Here is a 15,900-nt window from a genome sequence, read left to right on the forward strand (position 1 = left end):
AGAGGGATTACAAGTGTTTTAGGTTACAAAAAATTTTCAGAGGGGTCTCTCTAGTTCTCACTCAAATGAACTCTGCCTTCAACTTCAGACTCTTGGGTCTTAAATAGGACTAGGGAAAGGCTTTTTTGCTGGAATCACGGGACTTTAGTCTACTTAGTGCTGTTAGGCGTGCAAGCGTGAACCGAAAGTAGATTCTTTTGCTTTTATTTCAGGTAACTCGCACCGAAAGCAAGGTAAAACTTTTGGTGAACAGTGAAAAAAATCACTATTCATGAACAGTACTTTGTCAGGGGCCGACAGAGAATAATGTCTTAGTTGTCTTCTTGTACCGACAGGGACAAAAACTTAGTAGTCACAACTTAGGTCATACCCATCAAAGGGGTCCTGAGCATCTTGAAAAAGATCGAACTGGCTTCTGGGGACTGAAGACTCTGCAGTAGATTCTTCATCTGAATTTTCTTCATTTTGCTCATAAAACTGCTCAGCAAGGGCAAAGGCAAAAGCCTTGAAATCCTTCTTAGCAGGCCTTTTTCCTTTGAAGGATGTGGGCGACTCAGACTTAGGAGCTTGCTCAGTGATAGGTTCTGGTGGCTGCTGTGATTGAGTCATTATAGTTTGTATCATCTGAAGGGCTTCTTTCTTGAGAGGGTACTCATGATGGAGGCAAGATTGGACTCTGGAGAAGTCAAACTTATCCCACCACTTAACAAAGAACTGTCTTGCAATGCCTGTCTTCCAATGCAGGAATGACTGTTCTAGCTTATGACATACTTCCATTTTAAAATCCACGAAATCTTATACTGGGCAAAGAAATTGATTGTAATGAGCAGTTGGGCTTCTTGATGAGACAATTTTCTTACGGTAGAGAAATACCTTATGGCTTTTTGTACTTCTTCTGAAAGGATCTCATTAACTGGGCCATGAACTTGCCACCACCTGTGAAACCACAAAGGAATAAATCCTTTGAAGTTTTTATCAAAATTGATGAACCAGGAGTGGGAAAATTACTCATTTTGGTACAGGAAAACTTTGTATCAGGCTTCAATATAGTCATGGTAGCTATATTGGACTTTTCTGTTACTTAAGCTTTTGAGAGCATAAGGAGGCATTCACTAGTCTTTTTGGGAAATGAACTTCATAATAAAAAGAGAATGGAAGGCAACTTTTCCTGGAATTCTTTGGCAAGGGATGGGGTTGATTTGTCCAGACTTAGTTGTAAGAAGGACATCTCTATAAAACTCAATGGGCTTATCAGGGTGAATAGCTGGAAAATGCCAGCGAGAGGGAAAGTAGGCTTTGGCAATTTCTTCAGGAGATTTTAGATGACTAAAATCTGGCTCAATGAAAAACAAATTATGGCTTAGGAGCTTAGTAAAATATGGTGAGGTTTTTGGGAAACTTCTGGGCGCTCTTTGTGGCTTAATGCTTTCAAAGGGATCATAATGGCTTGGGCTTACTAAGGCAGACTGGAAAGTCGGCCTTGGACTTAGAGTACTACCTAAGGTAGTAAAGCGATTGACCAATTGGATTGATGGACTTCTTGGGACCAGATCTTTGGAACTTAATTGGCTTGGGGTAACAAGCTCAAAGGGCTTAGATTTTGGACTTAAGTTCGGATTCTTAGTAGGGATCTTTTCTTTCTTTTTATCCGCCATTCTTTCCTTGCAAAAATTCACGGGTTAAGAAATCAGGGATTGAATTTTGACTCCCCTTGATGTACTCAATGATGAAATCCTTAAGAAAACCCAACTACAAAGGTTCCTTGAATCTCTCAATTATGTTGCTGATTTTTATAAAAATCTTCGTAAAAAATGCAAGCCATTATTTGATAGACTTCAAAAAAATCCTCCTCCATGGACTGAAATCCATACTTCTGTTGTCAAAGAAGTTAAGCTCCATGTCCAGATACTGCCCTGTCTTGGCATTCCAACTATTGATTCTTTTAAGATCGTTGAGACTGATGCCTCCGACATTGGGTACGGTGGTATTCTCAAACAATAAGTCCATTCCAACCATCCTGAACAAATTATTTGTTTCCATTCAAGTGTTTGGAATTCAGCTCAGAGAAACTATAGTACTATTAAGAAATAGATTTTATCTATAGTACTATGCCTTTCAAAGTTTCAAGATGGTCTTTTTAATCAAAAGTTTTTAATAAGGGTTCATTTGAGTGAGAACTAGAGAGACCCCTCTGAAAAAGTTTTGTAACCCAAAACACTTGTAATCCCTCTCTGCAAACACTTGTAATGCCTCTACTAAGTCTTAAGTCTAAGCTTGTAATTATCAGAGCCCCTCTGGACTAAATTTATTTGTAAGTTTTCAAGTTTATGTTTAATTAAGCATTACTTTACTTTGAAGTTTTCATGATCTTTGAATACTCTGTTATTTTGTATTCGGATTTTGATTTTGAAGTTCTTGCCTACATCATGAGTACCCTCTCAAGAAAGAAGCCCCTTAGATGATACAAACTATATATATATATATATTGTTGGACAAAAGTGGTGGAAGAAGACTCACTTTTTCTAGTCAATTTCCACAACGAGAATCTTCTTCCTTTTTCTTTTTTTTATCTTTTATCTTTTTTTTTTTTTTTAATTGTTGGAGCAATTTCCACAACGAGAATAGGAATATGCAGTTGGATTCTAACCCATGCAAAATCAGCTCAAGAGTGATGGTCATAATAACCTATTATTTAATCTTGAATGTAAATTTAGATTGTGGAAGATATACATATATATGGAAAGTAAGACAAAAGTGGTGGAAGAAGACTCACTTTTTCCAGTGAATTTCCACAACGAGAATCTTTTATTTTTTTTATTTTTTTTTGTTTTCTTAATATTGTCAGAGCAATTTCCACAACGAGAATGGGAATATGCAGTTGGATTCTAACCCATGCAAAATCCGCGCAAGATTGATGGTCGTAATAACCTATTATTTAATCTTGAATATAAATTTAGACCGTGAAAGATATATATATATATATATATATATATAGGGTTAAATATATAAAAGCCCCCCAAACTACCACCCTTTCTCCGGATGGCCCCCCAAACTACCAATGCTTAGATTTTGGCCCCCCAAACTACCACTTTTTGATTTTTTGGCCCCATCCGTCTATTTATGCCGTTAATTCTAACGGAAATTGGACAAAAACCCGAAAATACCCCTCCCTTAACCGTGAGATTTTCAAAGTGTAGGAGGGGTATTTTCGGAATTCTGTTTAAAATTAACGGCATAAATGAACGGATGGGGCCAAAAAATCAGAAAGTGGTAGTTTGGGGGGCCAGAATCTAAGCATTGGTAGTTTGGGGGGCCATCCGGAGAAAGGGTGGTAGTTTGGGGGGCTTTTATATATTTAACCCTATATATATATATATATATATATATATATATATATTGGAGCAATTTCCACAACAAGAATGTGAATATGCAGTCGGATTCTAACCCATGCAAAATCCGCGCAAGATTAATGGTCATAATAACCTGTTATTTAATCTTGAATATAAATTTAGATTGTGTAAGATATATATATGGAAAGTAAGACAAAAGTGGTGGAAGAAGACTCACTTTTTCTAGTCAATTTCCACAACGAGAATCTTCTTCCTTTTTTTTTTTTTCTTATCTTTTTTTTAAAAAAAAATTGTTGGAGCAATTTCCACAACGAAAATAGGAATATGCAATCGGATTCTAACCCATGCAAAATCAGGGCAAGAGTGATGGTCATAATAACCTATTATTTAATCTTGAATATAAATTTAGATTGTGGAAGATATACATATATTTGGAAAGTAAGACAAAAGTGGTGGAAGAAGACTCACTTTTTCCAATCAATTTCCACAACGAGAATCTTCTTCTTCTTCTTCTTCTTCTTCTTCTTCTTTTTTTTATTTTTTATTTTTTATTTTTCATTTTTTATTTTTTATTTTATTTTATTTTTATATATATATATTGCCGGAGAAATTTCCACGACGAGAATGGGAATTGAATATGCAGTCAGATTCTAACCCATGCAAAATCCGCTCAAGATTGACGATCATAATAACCTATTATTTAATCTTGAATATAAATTTATATAGTAATTTAAAACACTCATTACCTCATATACGGATAGCAAATAATAACCGTACTGATGCGAATGCACGCGAATATCTAAAAGTGATAATCTCATTATGCGGATGTGGATATTGCTAATAGCCGCATCCGCATTTTCACCCCTACTTTCAACAATTTCCTTTTGATTTTTTATAGATTTAGGAAAAAAAACTACTTTTTAATTTCCTATCCAAATACGTACATTGCACAATAACTTCACTTATCTTTTCATATACCATTAAAATATTATTTCTTTACAAAATACAAGTTTCCTACCTACCTTCACATTTTTTACAAAATTTCAATACAATTCCCAACGAAAGGCAAAGAGAGAACAGAGAAATATTTTGTGTTAAAAAGTAGAACCTATAATTTGTTACAAACTCTTATGAAAACCTAATCCCAAGCTTAACAATAACTCCTAACGGTCCTAGAAGGTTTAACAATCATCATCTATCAGGTTATAACGTAAAAGCTAAGCAAGCATTATCCATTCCATAAAACATCTACAATCGGTAAAAATTTTCATAAAATCTCCTCTTACCCATTATCAAATCAAACTAATAATAACTCATGGGTTTACATCTAACATCTCAATATATATAGTAAGAAAATCATGCAAGCTAGAGTAACAAAATGTCATATGTATGCTTATTGAAACCTAATCTACCTAGTTGTTAACCAACATCACAAACCTATATGTAAAATTATGAATATACACAATAGCTAACTATAAGAAAAACATGCTTATAACAACATATAGAATAAAATTGTAGTAGGAGGTTACCTCTCTTAAGCTAAGGGGGCGACAAAATGGGCGTTATGGGATGTAAGAATGCTTAAATAGGCCTTCATTGTGACGACCCAGTTTTTTTTTTTTGAAAACATGCATATAGCGTAAAATGAATCCTCACAATGGCAAGACTACTTGTTGCTCAGCCAACATAATATACACGTCCCATAACCTGTACCTGATATTCAGAGTAACATCTAACACAACGGAATATATTATGATACCAATCAGTCATAATGGAAAGCACATCTATAACTAGTCTGTAATCCATACAAAAGAGCCAATTGCCCATGTCTATCTGTTTAAGGCTTACAACATATACCACGATTACAAAAGAATGGTTATACCAAAAATACGTGACACATGCGTTATAAGCCATATACAAAAATTTCCAAAAGACAGATGACTCCGTAGTCCAACACATTACAATCGTCGTTGTGGGCTTCAATCGTAATACCCCAAATATAAAGCCACTAGGTCATCATCTAGCTCAGGAGTACCTGCAATCACAGCATCAGAATCTGCACAGTTGCAGGGGTTGCTGCATCCGCACAGGTGAAATTATGAGTCCACCGTCTTAGCATAAATAAATACACTAACACCTCAGAGGTATACTATTCACTGAGTTTTCGCAAAGAACCAACTTTTCATTTCTTTTTTTAGTTTAGCATACATTATAACAGCTACCAATTTATAATCTTTTGTTTGAAAACCCTCATAGCTGATAAAGCAAACAACGACTAATAGAAAACATTTAAAGCATACTATGTAGTTGTGAACATATATGGAAGTTCCAATCATCCCACTTTGGAAGCTTCTTCATATCAACCCATCTACAATATATTACTTTTAATCGGTGGCTCAGTCATACATCTATGCGAGTAATCTCAAGCATACAAACACGTCTAAGCTGTACTAAGACATCCACATTCCCTGAATTAGGCAACACTAAGTCTAATCCCGTACACTCATTGTCTTTGCAGGACAACTCGCGCGATATTACATAGACATTAGCATTCCATAACACCATGCCTAATCCCGTACACTTATTGCCTTTGCAAGACAACTCGTGCGATATTACATAGACAATGGCATCTCTAACTCTAGGCAATGCAACCATCTTCGCACTTTCAAACTCAATGCATTTAAATCATGCGACTCATACGTCTAGCATAAAAACTACAATACATATCATGAAAACAACATACACAAATATGACACTATACAAGTATGCATATGCAATGTTCCCAGAGCCCCTGACTTAAGAAACCGAGTCCCTGACTCAAGAAGCCGTGTCCCAGACACAAATTGCTGAGTCCCAAACTCATTTAGCCGAGTCTTAGACTCAAATGGTCGTGTCCCAGACACAAATAACCGAGTCCTAGACTCAATTAGCCGAGTCCCAGACTCAAATACTCGAGTCCCCAAGATTGCATGACTATGCACCAATGCAATATGTTCCTAAAACAGTTTATGATAACATTTCCAAAATCCATAAACATATTACAACACCAATTTCTCAAACTCCAATTACAATATTCAAAACATCATCATAATTTCAATATACTCAAAAGTATTCAAATCTTCCAAAACAATTATAATCAACATACAGTTGGTTCAAGTTATGTAAAACAATGTATATTTTGCAAACTATTATATATGAAAATAATAATTTCTCAGTGAGTAGAATACTCACATTGGATTGCTCGTACTCCCGATTCCAACAATCCTAGGTTTGACCCGCAAAGTGCCGCTCTAATCACAACACAATGCACCATTTAGTTATATAACCACAACCATAACAATTAACACTTTGAATCGCTTAAAGGCTACGACACAAGTTTCCCGCTAATTAACAAAACCTATACATGGAAATATTCCTAAATTTACAATTAAAATCTCCAATTTATACTAATTACTATTTTTAGGACCTAATTCCATAAACACCTATTTTTCATGAAACTCATAGATGATTTGGAATTAATTAATACTTCATATGCAATTAATCCATAAATTCACAATCTATGTTTTAAACACTTCAAAACCCCAAATTAATTAACTCATCAAATTAAGATTTCCCAAACTTAACCCATAATTATAAAACACTACCATAATCACAATATCATTAACCCATAGCATTTACTAAGGGTTAATCTCCTAAAATACAGCTAAAATCAAATAACTAAAAATTAGGGTTTGAGGAAAACTCACCACAAGATTACCAAACCAAAACCCAAGGTTTGGGTAGCTTCAAGCAATTTTCAACAAGCACAAATACTTAAAGAACATAGAGGATTAAACTCATTTATAGGATTTTATCCAAAAATCACAAAACCATGAGTTTAGTGTTTTACCTCAAAGATCCGAGTGCAAGGATCACGTTTGAAGATCGAACTGTTGGATCTTCGTAGATCACGATTTTTGTATATATAGGAAAATGACAAATCTCTCTCTCCCCCCTTTTCTCTTCTCTCGGCCTTACAGGAAAGAGGCACATTGCCTCGTTCCTTTCTTCTTTTTTATTTATTTATTTATTTATTTATTTATTTATTTATTTATTTATTTTTTTTATAAGTTAGGCGCATGTGCGCCTCACACTTTTAAAAAAAAAAATGAAGGGCCATCAGGCCCTTCATAACTAAAATGGCCAATGGCCATTTGCTCAAATGGCCGAATGGCCTTTTGAGCAAAGGTCGTGCGGCCTTTGTTTATTTTTTTTTTTTATTTTTTTTATTTAATTTAATTTTATATTATTTATTTATTTAATTTATTTAATTCTTTTATTTTTCTATTATTTCAAATTTCTTTTCAATTTCCTTTTATTTATTTATTTATTTTTTAACCTAAAAATATCACTTATATCTTCTTGGACATTACATCCATGCACGCACAAAAGCGCTGAGGTGGTAAATTTTAATTGCTTCTAGACGGCCATTCAAGCTCAAGGATCCAATGTTCGATGGCAGTTATGCATCGAACGTTCGAAGTGGGGTTGATTGATCAATGACAGCTGTACATTGATTGTTCGACTTGGGATCGATAGTTCAAGATTTGAAATTCATTATGAAAATATTTATTTTGTTAAAACACTTTTGAAAACAATTTATGAAGCATTGGTTTATCCATGGATATTTTAAATATTTTGTTGAGGATTTTTTTTATACGTAAGTTATTTTAAAATATCTAAAGATCTTGGAGTTTGTACACTATCATTATACGTATTTTTAAATATTTGGTACGTGTCTAAGCGGGGTGTTACAAAAATATGCACGTGTAGCTTATGTGTGCCATTTTCGGTTAATGTTGATACCAATAGCTAATGGAGAAGTCCTTCTGCTAATTTGAGGAGCTCGATCAACTTTTATCAATAGTAGAATATCTTCTTTTTTGTTTTGATTTTTTTTTTAATTTTTGAATTTTTTTTTTTTTATTATTTTTTTTCTCCAGTTCTTGAGTGTTTAACCCCTTCCTCAACGTTTTGGGTCATGTAAAAACCTTTTTTTTCTTATAACCTTTCTATTTCATTTCACAAGTATTATTGTTGATACAGTTTTCCGATTGTTGACGTGTTATCTTGCGATTCACCTAAGCTTCTTCTTCTCTTGAAATCTTAAAAGAAACACTGCGTCGGGGGATGCCAACAATTCTGCTCCGATGCATAAGTTAGTACTGGATGTGCAAAGTACTTTAGAGTAATTTTTTCGCAAATTGCAAGTGAGTTTATACCTGTGAACACCTTGTATTTATAGAGGTTTCAGTGGTGGTTGAAATTCCCTGAGTATCCTAAATTCCCGGGAATCTCCAGTTAGTGACAACGTGGGTTTGGGGTTCCGCACATCCTGAATTCCCAGGAAACTCCAGTTAATGGCAATGTGGGTTCGGACATGCGGAATGTCAGGGATTTGTGGTGCTGTCCTTACTGTGCATCTGGGGGAGAAATATCCGGAATCTCTCAGAGGCTTCTGGGGCTCCGAGATTTTCGGGATCATGGGTCATTCTGGGGAGGCCTCGAGTGATCTATCTTAAGCTCCGGAACTCCGAGATGTTTCGTGCTTGGATGAAAGATTCGGCACCTGAAATGGTTCACGACAGAGGTGCCCCGGACCCCAAGGTGTATTAGGACTAGAGCTGGCAAAACGGGTACCCGTCACGACCCGTTTATGACCCGCAACCCGTTTAAGCTAGACCCAAACACGACCCGTTTATCTTAACGGGTCGGAGCTCCAGACACGACACGACACAGCAATTTGACGGGTCACCCGACACGACCCATGAAACTCATTTAGCATAATGGGTCGTATCGGGTCGGCACGACCCGTTTGACCCGTTTAGACTTCTAAGCATCAAATGAACTACAATTTCATCATTCATGGCAAAAAAAGAAAGCTAGACTACATTTTGCAAAGAACAGGGCTGTAAATGAGATCAATATTGCACTAGAGAGGGAAAAAAAAAAAAAAAAAGGAAATACAAAATCTTCCATGAAATGACAAAAAAATGAAGTATTCTTCACAAAAAACTACTAAATTAAAAACAAAAATATCAAATCTGCAACAATGAAAATTAATTTGAAAATATTGCCATTTTAAAAGAAAAAATAAAAAAATGGAATAGGGTTACATAGATCGGCCATTGGAGACAAGAGGGCTTTAGCCAGCTCTGACCTCTTCTTTCTTGATCTCTGCTGAAAACCCATACTCTTCTCTTCTTCTTCTTCTTCTAATTTTTGCGTCTCTCTCACAGAGTCACGAATCAGCTCTCTCTCTCAGATCCGTTCTCTCTCACTCACTCTGGTGTGCGACAGGAGAACGAAGAAGGACTGAAGGAGATAAGAAGAAGAAACAAAGAAAATGAAAAAAGAAAAGAGAAATAAAAGGAAAAGGGAGAGGCGTCAGGATTCGAGGGAATAAAGCCAAAACAATTTTGGCCAAAAGGCCAAAAAAATCCACAGCCACGTGTGTGGCTGTGGATAAGAGTCATAAGACCAAAAAGTATGGTCTTATTTTATTATTAGCTCTACTCTCTTTTAAATTACAATTTTGTCATATTTTATTTTATATCAATACAATTTTATATCCATTCTCTTTTCTTTTTTTTTTTTTCTTTTTTTTTTTTTTCTTAAAAAAAAGCTTAATCGTGTCAGGCGGGTCACCCACGGGTGACCCGCCGCCCGACCCGTCCGACCTAGTTAAATGGGTAGACCCGTTTAAGGTAGACCCAAACTCGCTAATTTCGTGTCGTGTTCATGTCGGATTGTCGGGTCGTATCAAAATTGCCAGCCTTAATTAGGACCGAGGTGACCTCGTCCTTTGAGATGAGTCCTGACCGAGGTGCCCCGGCCCCTCTAGGTGGATCACGGCCAAGGTGACCTGGCATGGTCAGTTATTTGATCTGGGCCCTAGATAGCCTCGGTACATATTATTTCTTTAACGGTTTTAAATATTTGGTTATTCCAAATCCCCCCTCCTCACAGCAACAATTTTGCGTGAAGGACTATAGCAACACGATATACCAGAACCAATCTGATCACAAGGGATAGGACATTGAAGCTTCGCTTAATTAAGCCTTCTAATTGGGACTCCTTTTATTGGGTCCATTTGCAAAGATAATGGATCAAACTTTGCTTAAGCCTTCCTACACCTTAGGAATTTGTAAACTTCCTTAAACTAATGTTGCATCGATATCTTGACGTACACGCAGTGGCAGAGCCAAAATTTTGGTTCACAGGGGGCAAGATTAAAAATTAAAAAAATTGAACAAAAACTAATTAAAAATATAACTAACGAAATAAATAAATAATTTAACAAAATTTAATTATGGTTTAAAACATATATATAAATGTAACTTGCAATTTATTTTGTCGTGCCTAACGTTAATTTATCTCGTTGTCCTCAATGAGTTTTCATATTACATATTTGCTAAATCTACTATGATACGAGTTCATTCAAAATTTGATTGGATCTCAATGAAATCTTTGTTATTCTCTTCAAATAACTATAATTATATATTTCATATAATTAAAATATTTAACAATACATATATATCATAAACAACTAATTTAAATTTAAATATAAAAACTTACAAAAAAAAGAAAAGAAAAGAGGAACCAAAAAAAAAAAAAAAAAAGCTATGTACTTTTGTGATTTGTTAATCTCGTAAATCTTTAAGCAAGTGTGAAGAAGGATTTGGCTGTTTGGCAAGTTTAAAGAAGAATAATAGTACCGCAGTAACGGCCATATGATTTTTTTTTTATTTTTTTTTTAAGTACTCAGCCATATGAATTTAGTTTCCAAATCTGAAATTGCAACTCACATTGCAATATAAAGAAGGAAAAATATTTTTACACAAGAATTACACAACACAAGACATATGAGGTGAGACCCATGTGAATGAGACTCATCACATGGATCTCACCCTATGTGTCTTGTGTTGTGCACAATTATTATGCACCATCACTTCTTTATAAATAATATATACTAGGTTCTCAACTTCAATCTAAACCCAACTTTTTATTAATTGAAAGTCTGAAACTATTGTCCAGAAAGTATTTCACGCTACATGTTTTGTTAAAAAAAAAAGTTAATGAAATGAAGCGGTTTTTCAAAAGTGTAAACACACTGTTTTGTTTGTCTTCTTCTTTTGAAGAGCCCAGACTAACTTAGAAGTTTTTGAAACTTGAGAAACCTGAAATGGTGAAAGCATAAAACACTAAATTTCAGTACTGCTAGCCTTGAAAATGCTTTGCCCGTATAATGTAAATGCCCTTTTATGAGTGGTTGAAGGTGGGCAACCAAAGTATTTGAAAAAAATTTACCGGGGTCAGAAAAAAATTTTAGGGATCGGGGGAGTGGGCAAGTGCTCCCTCTCTCAACCCCCCGCCTCCGCCCCTGCGTACATGTACCATTATATTTGAAATGGTTATTAATTCTATTGATATGCTAATTAGATAACTACAGCGAAAAAGCCCTCATATATGCAACATTCTACAAAACCCATAAGCTTTCTTTACTTAACTCCCACCTTTGAAATGTAAGTCATCATTTTCTCTGAAACAATGTTGAAAACGTACATTTCTGCTCGTGGTATTTGGAAAAGCATCAAACAGTGGATGTCAAACTTGCAGTATTCTTCAAAATATTCAAAACCTCTTTCATGGAGGGCCTGGTAGAAGGCAGAGTACCTGTACAAATGATTCCAAGTTTGAAAACAAAGCACATTTCATCCATGTAACGGGGTTCCTTCACCTCCTCATCCAAGGCATTAAATACATGGCCAACTTGTTGGAAATAAAAGACCAAGAAAATAAATAGAAAACTTAACAATTAATAAATTATATTTATTAATTAGATGAGATTAATAATTAGATTTTAAGTGATAATATTAGTATTATAGAAATAAAATGTGTTTAAAATAAATAATAGAATTAAAGTAATAATAAATAATTAATTGTACTGTTAAAGTGTAGTTAAAATAAATAGGAGGTCAAATATTAATTACTAAATAATGAGATTTTAATAAAATGGGATTCCACTGCAATCCACATAAATTTGGGGTTTTAAATAAAGAAAGTCTTATCTTGGCCATGTAGCATCACCAGATTGGCTAGAGTGGATTTTATTATTCCTTCTTGTCCAATCACATTGCGCAACGTGTCCCACTCCCACTCTCTTCCTCTCTTTTTTTTTTTTTTTTTTTTTTTGACCTTTTTCTCTTTTTCTCTCCGTCACTCACACGTCAGACCTCTCTCCTTTTCCTTTTCTTCCTTCCCTTCCCCTCCCCTCTTCACGCACACACCACTCATCTCTCTCCCTTTATTTTCTTTCCTTCATTTTTCCCCCTTCCTCACGCAACACCTCTCTCCCATTTCTCCCTTTCTCATTTCTTCCTCTACCCACAACAAATCGAGAGAGTGATTCACGCAGGAATGGTGAGAGAGCCCGAGTTGCAGAAATTTACGAAGAAGAGGAGGAGAATAAAATGGTAAAAAAATCTCTAAGCCTTTCCTTGTAATTTTCAGACTACCCATTGCAGTATTGCACGAAAATCATGTTACATTGCTAGGACTTTGATTGAGTTTGATTTAGGTTAATTTTGGGGGAAAATACCGAATGGGTCTCTATGAGTATGATTTCTTAAGTTTGTTTCTCTTGATTTCCTTGTGGGATTTTCGGTGATAGCAGATTTGGGCATTAACTGATTTGGGTTTTGTTTAGAAGAAAATCTAGGGTTTATGGTGTTTTTTGGGGTGATGGCCTAATGGGGCTTGTGTGTGGTGTCATTGGTACTTGTTGGGTTTATGGTTGAATTGGGGAATTGGAATGGTGATGGCATTTCTTGTTTTGCTAGGCTATGAGTGGTTAAGTTTCTGGTTGAAATTCTAATTGGGATTATTGATTCTTTTAGGATCTTTGAGTTGATTTATTATTGTGGTTGATGCTTGTGGTTAGTTTATTGGGCTTTTGATGTTGATTTTGGATAACTCTTGTTGGCTATGGACGATTGGTTATTAATGGTGGATTTCTAATGTGTTGTGTTGATCAACCTAATATGGAGAAGAGTTGGAATCTTGTTTTGGTAGTGTTACTTTGTGTTGAATATTCTAGAATAGGTTGCTGATTTGGTATAGTGTTCATTGGGTGTATTTTTGGTGAAATCTGAAATTTGGAGTCGATTTTTGGGTATGTTCCTTTAAATGCTGATTTATGTTAGGTTTGTATTTTAAGAGTTTTAAGCTTGATGATTTACTTGTAATGGCCAAATTTATGTAAAGGAGGGATGATGGATTTTTTTATGGAATGTTGTTGGAGTTATGGGATTCCAAGTTATGGACTTTCTTGGAGGGTGATTTCGGGAGACTATTGGTTTGAGGATATTGTTGGTTGATGTTGGTTCTTATGATTAATTGAGGGGTCGATTTTAGTTGTTGAAGATGAGAGTTTATGACTCCTTTGTGGATGCTTAGGTTTAATGAAGTTGTTGAAATTGTAGATGTATGAGTTATGTGTTGTTTGCTTAGGAGTTTTAAATGTGATAGCAAAGTATGAATCAAACCATAGAGCAAGGTAGCCGTTAAGATATGAACCTATATGGGTGCGATAAAAGGGGAAAGCATTAAATGTGATGGTTAAGGTTAGAAGGTGATAAGAATTATAAATTGACCAAATAACCCGAAGTCGATGAATATAAATTAGTAAGGTTATAGAGATATCTAAATAGGCTCCGGATCCATTTGGTAATGTAACTAAGTAATTAATGCGCGTACCTTAGTATTATAAAATACCTAAGTGCGTTATGGGGTCGTGCCTAGCTTTATAGGCATCCTAAACATATGTCTATATGTATATATGGGGACCGAATATACTTAGTTAGCTTAAATGGATAAACAGCTATAAGACTTATAGTTAATAGCAATAATAAGGTGACTAAATACCTAATTCACCTATCCGTGTACACATGACATTCATGTGTATCATCGGATTAGGTTTAAGTATTGTATGTGTATGTATATATGTATATGTACATATACATGTATATGAGTTAAAAATATATTGCTAAATTAGTAAATAACTGACAAGCTATAAAAGAGTTAGTAATATTAATGTAATACAACAATAATGAATGAATTAAGGAAAATAATAAACACACATTTGTAGTAATAAATAAGATATAATATGAACCTAAACCTAAGTGTTAATTTAATAATAGTTTAGGATACTTAGTTAGCCTTAGAAGTAGGTTACACAACGGGTGAGCACGCGGGTAGTTTAAGTGTCATAGAATATGAGTCCTATAGCATAGTCTAACGTTATAAGTATTTGCAGGTTCGTGTCATAATTGGAGACTTCAATGAGTCCTCCAATGTAGAGTTTGAGTTGTAGTCCAATGCAGCTAATGTGAGTATTCTACTCACTGAGAAACTATTATTTTTATGTATTATGGATTTACAAAATATATATGGTTTTATAAATTCAAACCGACTATATGTTGAAATATATGTTTTGGATGATTTGAGTAGTTTCGATTATGTTCAAACTATATCAATGATGTTTATGAAATGATGCATGAATGAAGAATGCTGAATTGATTTTAAGAGTTTGAATGTGTGCTACAGTTGGGATTTGAATTATGTAAAGAAGAATGATAACAATGCATGTTGATTGATTTATTGTTTGAAGAGAGCATAATTTTCAAAGAGGGGCAGGTTATAGAGTTTGAATTGTAAAGCATAAAGCATGAACATAATAACGAAAGAGAGAGTAAGCATCGTAATAACAAAAGAGAGGGTAAGTCTCATAATAACGAAAAAGAAGGTAAGTCTCATAATAACGAAAGAGAGGGTAAGTCTCATAATAATGAAAGAGAGGGTAAGCTTCGTAATAATGAAAAGAGGGTAAGTCTCACAAAAAATAATAAGACTATCAGGAGCATGCATAACATAGTTTACATGTGTGTGCTATTTTTATGGTATGTATATTTCTATTGTATGATTTAAAGGCATTGAGCTTTAATATACTTAGATTACTACGCTACTGGATTTGAGTAATGTAAGTGTCTTGCGGTAGGTAGGTGGAATGTTATTTGTTCTTCAGTAAAGACGTGCTTGCATATTGGAGTTTCACTCTAGTGCTCGCATGATCAGCTGTTATTCAAAGGCAGGAAGCTGTAATGCACTCGACACAAAGTTACTCACATTTGGCAATGTTGTATCTTTGTATTGCTGAGTAAGATGCCATTAATTTGTGCTCAATATACTTAGATTACTACGTTACTGGATTTGAGTAATGTAAGTGTCTTGCGGTAGGTAGGTGGAATGTCATTTATTTTTCAGTAAAGACGTGTTTGCATATTAGAGTTCCACTCTAGTGTTCGCATGATCAGCTGTTGTTCAAAGACACGAAGCTGTAATGCACTTGACACGAAATTACTCATATTTGGCAACGCTGTGTCTTTGTACATTTAAGCCACCAAATTGTAACAGTATTATAGTAGGTGAGAATGTATGTAGTTGCTTCCAA

General features: G+C 34.8%; 1 long non-coding RNA gene across 1 annotated transcript; it reads left to right on the plus strand.

Moving 5' to 3' along the window:
- Positions 1-12,623: 12,623 nt before the first annotated feature.
- On the plus strand, positions 12,624-15,900 carry LOC133856876 (uncharacterized). Its single transcript, XR_009898247.1, has 2 exons — positions 12,624-12,865; positions 15,448-15,900. It is a non-coding gene; the product is annotated as an uncharacterized LOC133856876 (long non-coding RNA).

The sequence above is a fragment of the Alnus glutinosa genome, chromosome 14 (genome assembly GCF_958979055.1).
Source record: "Alnus glutinosa chromosome 14, dhAlnGlut1.1, whole genome shotgun sequence".
Lineage (NCBI taxonomy): Eukaryota > Viridiplantae > Streptophyta > Magnoliopsida > Fagales > Betulaceae > Alnus > Alnus glutinosa.